Genomic DNA, 7,063 nt, shown 5'->3' with positions numbered 1-7,063 from the left:
GCTGGCCCCGCCCCGCCTTCTCCCACCCCGCCTCATTTCCTCCTCTCCCGCCCGCTCGCCGCACCTCGGGCTCCCAAATCCCACCCCTGCCTCAGTTTTCCGCTGGGGTCGCGCGCTTCCCGGGAGGGAACTCGAAGCCCAGCCACCAGAGGCGACGCTGGGGTGGGGGTGGTGGGTCAGGGAGGCGCAGCGCAGTCTTTGGGGTCCTTCGGCCGCCCTCGAGGAACTTGGGCTGAGAAACACGAGCGTGTGGTTTGGGGTTGGTGCTTTTCCCCCGGTCCCATCACAGCATCTTCCTGCGCATCTGCCTCATCTCGCCCTCCTCCCCCCGCCGGGGTCACAGTCCTGGGGACTTTCTCCGCAGCCGTCAGTCAGCCTGGCGTCCGAGGCGCTGCCCTCCCCACTTCTCACGCCTTCGGCGGCCCTGGGCTGCCCAGCCAGGGAGGTGAGAGGGTGGGGAGCGGCCAGCCGGCTTCACCAAGTCCCCCCGCCCCCCCGCGCACCCTGAGGGTCACCCTTCTCTTCACCAGCCCCGCCGAGTTTGTGGGAGGGAGTAGGCGGGGCGGCCCCGAGGGTGAATTCCCAGAGAGAGGGGCCGGTTGTCCCGAGAGAAACGGCGACATCGACCACACTGGACGTCACTGTTGACAGGTGTGGGGATCTGGCCCCCTCTGTGCTAAGGTTAAGTGCTCCAGATCCTCTTTCTTTCTCAATGTCACAGTGACCAGTACCCTGCCTGCAGGTCAAGGTGCGCGGCTGTTTCCACGCTCACGCCGAGCTGGGCGTGGAGGTGCGCGGTGCTTTCCCCTCCGCCCGCCTGCCGGTTAGAAGATGCGAAGACAATGTTGTACTTGGTCCCAGCAAAGAAACGAGCGGTTACGGGTTTCTGGTCTGGTTGGTGTGAGCACCGGCAGAGAAAGACAACCGCGAACCAGGGGGTGGGGGTGAGAAGTGCCGTCTGAGTATGTCGCTAATCCTTCAGGCTGGGGGCGGGGGGCAGCAGGGTAGGGGGCGGACTCTGACTCGCAGTGCAGTGCCCCCGGCTCTCCCGCAGAGAGCTGGCAAAAAGCTTTGAGATGGTGCTTCGGTGAGCTTGGCTGCCTGGCCGAGGGCAGGAAAGCGAGCGGAGAAGTCTGTGAGCAGGGGCCCTGAGAACGCCGGGCCGAGGTGCAAGGCAGCGGGAGGACGGCGGAGCGCAGCCCTTTGTAGTCACAGTGCCCCTCTCGACATCGTCAAGGGGCGCACAGCGGAGCCATCTCCACTCGGTTACGTTGCCTGGATTTCTCGTCTCCCCTGTGTTCATCGCTCAGCATAACCTGCGGGTGCTGTGGGCTGTCACTTTTGTATCCCACACACGTACACGCAGTGCGCCTTGCGCCGCGCTCTACACACCCAGGCGCTCAGTTTACCGACATATGAAGCAGTAGTTCGGCTGAGAGGCCGCATTCGTGAAACTGAAAAGAACCCTAACAAGACAGGAAACCTCCGGGGCAAATGGTCGTGAATTCCGAGCAGGATTTGCGTCCCCCGAGGTGTCCACGAACAGAAAGGGCGAGGGACAGTATGACGCAGACGTGTAGGTGCACTCCCGGCTTCATCCGGGCTGCTGTCGGTTTTGTGTTCTCACTTACACCACAGTCTAAGCCGTTTGTGGCTGTACCTGCCCTTCTCTCCCCAGGGAGCCTGGGGCCTTGCCCCAGCACACAAGATCTCTTCAATCCGGTGTAGCCTCTGCTGTCCTAGGTCACACCGGGCTATCTTCAAATACCTCCAAAGGAGGAGTCTTGATTAACTAGTTAGTATTTAAGGAACGGATCAATTCGACCTACATATCATACGTCAGAATGAATGGATTAGGTAGGCAGATACAGAAATAAAATCAGGGCGATAAAGCAGAATCATATCCTTATTAAAGGCCTGGAGTCAGACAATCAGAAGAGAATTTTCTAAGACTAATAAGTAAAGGAATCACAACGGAAAGATCTGGACTATATGAGAATGCTGAACGGTTTTAGATGACAGAATAACCAGAAGGTAAAAACAAATATACTAGGAAAAACATTCACAATAAAAATGGCAAAGGGTTAAAATCTCTATAGCTCATAAAAAGAAATAAGAAAAATATTGGGACACACCCCAAAGGCAAATTGTACAAGTGACACGAACTAGCATTTCCCGATGGAGGAAAAAATCCAAGAAAATAGAGACAGGAAAAACACATATTAAAGTAAGAAACTTTTCCATATTAAATTAGCAAAACAAAAAATTATAATGTCAAATGCTGGTGAGCATGTGGTGAAATTATTACTCATGTTTCACTAGCATCATTATAAATCGGTACAAATCTACTGGAAAGCAATTTTACTGTAACTTTCAAGAACCATAAAAGAGACAGCACTTTTGACTCAGTTTTCCCACATCTAGAAAATCATCCTAGGGGGACAGTTGAAAGTAATAAGGAGAAAAACACTAAATATTCATCACAACATTCTTAAGAGTGAAAAACTGTAAGCAACATAGATGTCCAATTATAGACGAATAGCTAAATAAAACATGTGCAGCCACTGGGAAGAACAGTACGCAGCTTGAAAATTATGAGCATGCAGACAAATTTGCTACATGAAAGACTGATTCAGTATCAGGTAAAGTAAGAAAACAACCAGAAAATAAAAGTACTTGTAGAACACATATACCATGTATGTCAAAAATACATACGTATGGGAAAAGACAGAAAGAGAATACTCCAAGGTAATGGTAGCTTTTCTCTCATGGTGGTGGGTGTATAGTTTTCTTTTATCTGTTGTTTAAAACTTTTTGAAATTTTGTTTCATTATGTTAACATTTTTAAACGTTTTATATTTACAAGTAACATTTCCTTCCTCCTGGCTAAGCCCAGTTGTCATACCACCATGGCAACATTCCAGTTAGAATGCTCTGGCGTTTCTGTCATATTTTCTGGTTCATTTTATCACCCTTAAGTCAAAAGGAGAAAGAAAAATGAAACGAAGAAAAGATAAACAAGAACAAACATATCAAACATCTCCTTTTCTTCCTCTGCCTTTTCTTTTTACTTGTGCGTTTTTCCCGTGAACTGGGAAGAGACATTATATTATATGATTTGGCAATTTCCTATTAATACCACAATGACCCTGGATTACATCTTCGGGGACAGAGAGAGGAGGCGGAGGAGGTTTACAGCTCAGTGACCAAATCCTTTGGTGATTCTCTTCACAAGAAAACAGTTCTTTATAAAAGCATGACTCGCTCAAATGGTAGGCGACCCGGTCACCATTTCACCTTCGCTCTTTCAGTTATTGACCTTCCACTACCCTTTCTCAGAGGGTGGTCCTGTGGGCTTCCAGGGGACTCGAGAATCGGCAGTTGAAGGCAGAGAGGGCCGTGTTTGCCAGAAGTCGGCTGTCGAGTGCCTGGCAGTGTTCTAGGCACTGGGATACAACAAGGAACAACGCAAAGATCCACACCTTCACCGAGCTGACACTCCAGAGAAGCGAGAGACGGGCAAGAAGCAAACATAGCATGTTAGATGGCAGTACGTTCTAGGGAGAAACATAAAAGCAGGGACCAGCGCTAGGGAGCAGTAGGGGGGAGGGTTTGGATTTTTCACATATGGAGGTCAAGCAAGGTTTCCTCGAAAGAGGTGAGTCATGAGGACATCTGGTGGAAAGGGGTCCAGGTGGCATGAAGGGCAAATGCAAAGGCCCCGTGCGAGGGTGTCCGGCCATCCCAGAACCTCAGGAAGCTCCAGTGGCCGTGGCCGTAGTGAGATGAGAAGGGGTGGACACCAAGAAGTGGGGGCAGGGAGGTAATGGAGTCAGCCAGGTCACGTAGGGCCTTCTGGGCTATTTGGCTTTTACTCGGAATGAGATGGGAACACACTGGACAGAGGATCGATGTGGTCTGACTTCAGTTCTCACAGGCTCACTTTTGGCCACGGTGTTAAGAACACACTGAAAGGGGCAAGGAAGAGACAGCCAGGTGGAAATAACCCAGGAGAGCAGGGATGAGGGCTGGGAGGGAGCTGGGAGCCACGGAGGCTGAGGCAAGCGTCCCACGCGGCTAATGAGCTCCCGCATCAGGGCCCTCTGCTTGCACAAGCCCCTTTCAAGGCCACAAGGGGCCCCAGTATGTTCACATGGTCATGTGTTTTTATAAAATTTGCAAAAGTGGGCTATGTTAAACACAATCAGTTAAGATCACTATCTCGTCCCGTCTCAGCTCCTTTTCAGTCCCCTCAAGTCTGGTGATGTTGAAGTAACTAGGCATTTTCGAGACCCGGTGAAGGAGGGTTTCCTTGGGGATTCCTTCCTAGATGGGGATGTGTGTGTGGTTTGCAGTCATTCTCTGTAGTCCCATTTTTGCTGGTTGTACAGCTTCCAGGGATATTCCTGCTGCCCGCCGCGCTACCTCACCCCACAGTGTGAGTTGTGTTGAGACATGAACGTGTCCTACGCTGCCCAGCACCACGAGTATGTGGGTGCCCGAGGAGAAACAGGGTTCAAATGTCAGAAGCCAGTCTGCGAAAATTCTTCAAATCATCAGACACATAAAACTGCAAGCAGAAGATTCAGTTACTGTTTGTGTTTAATCAAAACAGAATTCTCTCCTGTCAGGAATAAAGTCAACAGTGCAGGTTATACAATCACCCATGCGCCAGACTAAAAAACCAAACTCATTGCCATCGAGTCAATTCTGACTCATAGTGACCCTACAGGACAGAGTGAAATGCCTCAGAGGGTTTCCAAGGCGGTCGTCTTCACAGAAGCAGACTGCCACATCTTTCTCCCGTGGAGCAGCGGGTGGGTTTAAACCACTGACCTTTCTGGTTAGCAGTCGAGTGCTTAAACACTGTGCCACCAGGGCTCCGAAATGCACCATAGTGTTTCTTTTGTCCTTTGCTAATGAGAGTGGCATATATGATAAAGATTTGAATGTGACATGTTAACTGCTACTTGGAAAGATGCTGCAGAACATGTTGGTAAAACAGGTCAGAAATTAGACCCCCCCACCGCCCGCCTGTCAGTGTGTCGTACTGTGGGGGCTCACACCTCGCTGTGATGCTGGGACCTAGGCCACCGGCATTTCAAATACCAGCAGAGTCATCCATGCTGAACAGGTTTCGGGGGAGCTTCCCGACTAAGACAGACTAGGAAGAAAGGCCTGGCAATCTACTTTCGAAAATCGCCCAATGAAAACCCTACGAATCACAACAGAATATTGTCTCCTATAAAACATTAGTCCCAAGGTCTAACGGACCCCAACTACCACGGCCTCCACCAGGCTGAGACCAGTACAACTAGATGGTGCCCGGCTACCACCACTGGCTGCTCTGACAGGGATCTCAACAGAGGGTCCTGGACAGAGCCGGAGAAAAATGTAGAACAAAATTCTAACTCACAAAAAAAAGACCAGACTTACTGGCCTGACAGAGACCAGAGAAATCCTGAGACTATGGCCCCCGGGCCCCCTTTTAGCTCAGTAATGAAGTCACTCCCGAAGTTCACCGTTCAGTCAAAGATTAGACAGGCCCATAAAACAAAATGAGACTAACGGGGCACAACACTCCAGTGACGAGGACTAGAAGGCAGGAGGGGACGGGTAAGCTGGTAATAGAAAGCCCAAGGCTGAGAAGGGACAGGGTTGGCTTGTCATAGGCTTGTTAACCAATGTCATAAAACAATATGTGTACTGTTTAACGAGAAACTATTTGTTCTGTAAACCTTCATCTAAATTACAATTAAAAAATGAAAATAAGTTGATTACATTAGAGAAATAATTCAAATGTGCTTTGAAAATTTTATGTTTATACGGAATGAGTCATTGAAATCAGCTCTCTGGGAAAAACTAAGTTAATAATTAAAATAGACTTACCAATCTAAAAAAAAACAAAGAATATTGTCTGCTATAGTGCTGGAAGATGAGCCTCCTAGGTCGGAAGGCACTCAGAATATACAGTGGCCGCGACAACGGACTGAAGAATAGCAAAGAGGGTGGAGATGGTCCAGGAGTGGCACCTTTTCGTTCTGTTGTGCGCGGGGTCCCCGTGAGTCAGAGCCGAGTGGACGGCAACTGACTGCAGCTGAGTCTCTGTCTTCCTAGTATCTGTCCCACTTGTACAATAATCCCTAAAACATAATATGAACGTTTTCTGGATTATAATTGTTTATACTAAAGATGAATATGGCCAGTCAAAAAGAACAGAAAGAAATCACAGACTCCTGACTTGTTTGTAGAGGAAGTGTCCATCCTTTGTCGTCTCTAAATTTATTTTTTAAAGAACTGCGAGGAAATTCATATAAAATTAATCAACTATAAAAAGAGATAAAAGTCAGCAATCAAATCAATAGAATTTTTTTCCAACATCAATAATCAAATTATAATGTAAAATTTCAGATTTACTGGAAGCAGTTATTCATGAAGGGGAAAAGAGAAATGTCAGATGGATGGGATGACCAGGCTCTTGGATTGCTTCGTGATCCGAAAACAAGGCAGAGTGGATCACATGAACACACTGGAAAAACGTTTACATTTCTGTTGCTCTGACTTGAAATAATGACACCGATGAGGAAATACTAAACCCATAATATGCCACTACAGAGAGAACCATCTGTGACAAGCTGGTTAATGAGCAACAGCAATGCTAAGTGTTAAAGATGAATCACTGAAGAGAACATGAAATGCCCTGAAATATTACAACTCATATGAACTAACCTGATACAGGGTTTTCCAAATCTGACAACAATTCTAAAAAAATTACATCACATTACCAATAATGTGTTGTAAGGTTGAAAGAAATTTTCTGAACTATCAAGATTTAAAAAAATAAAATTCTCCTCAGCCACCCAGAAAGACTGGATTATCTCCCCACTCTTTCCATAGAAATTCGTTGTCTTAAGAAGAGGCGAACGAAGAATACGGAGCAAAAACATGTAAGAAAAAAGTATGACAGAGGTATGACAGAAAGTAATCCAAATATGGTACTCCTCTTGATTTTTTTATGCTTTTGCTCTTTGTTAGCTTTTAAAATTTGTAATTTGTTGTGCTA

The sequence above is a fragment of the Trichechus manatus genome, unplaced genomic scaffold (assembly GCF_000243295.1).
Source record: "Trichechus manatus latirostris isolate Lorelei unplaced genomic scaffold, TriManLat1.0 scaffold00187, whole genome shotgun sequence".
In the NCBI taxonomy this organism is placed as follows: domain Eukaryota; kingdom Metazoa; phylum Chordata; class Mammalia; order Sirenia; family Trichechidae; genus Trichechus; species Trichechus manatus.
The sequence above is the reverse complement of the archived record's forward strand: the minus strand, read 5'-3'. Positions refer to the sequence as shown.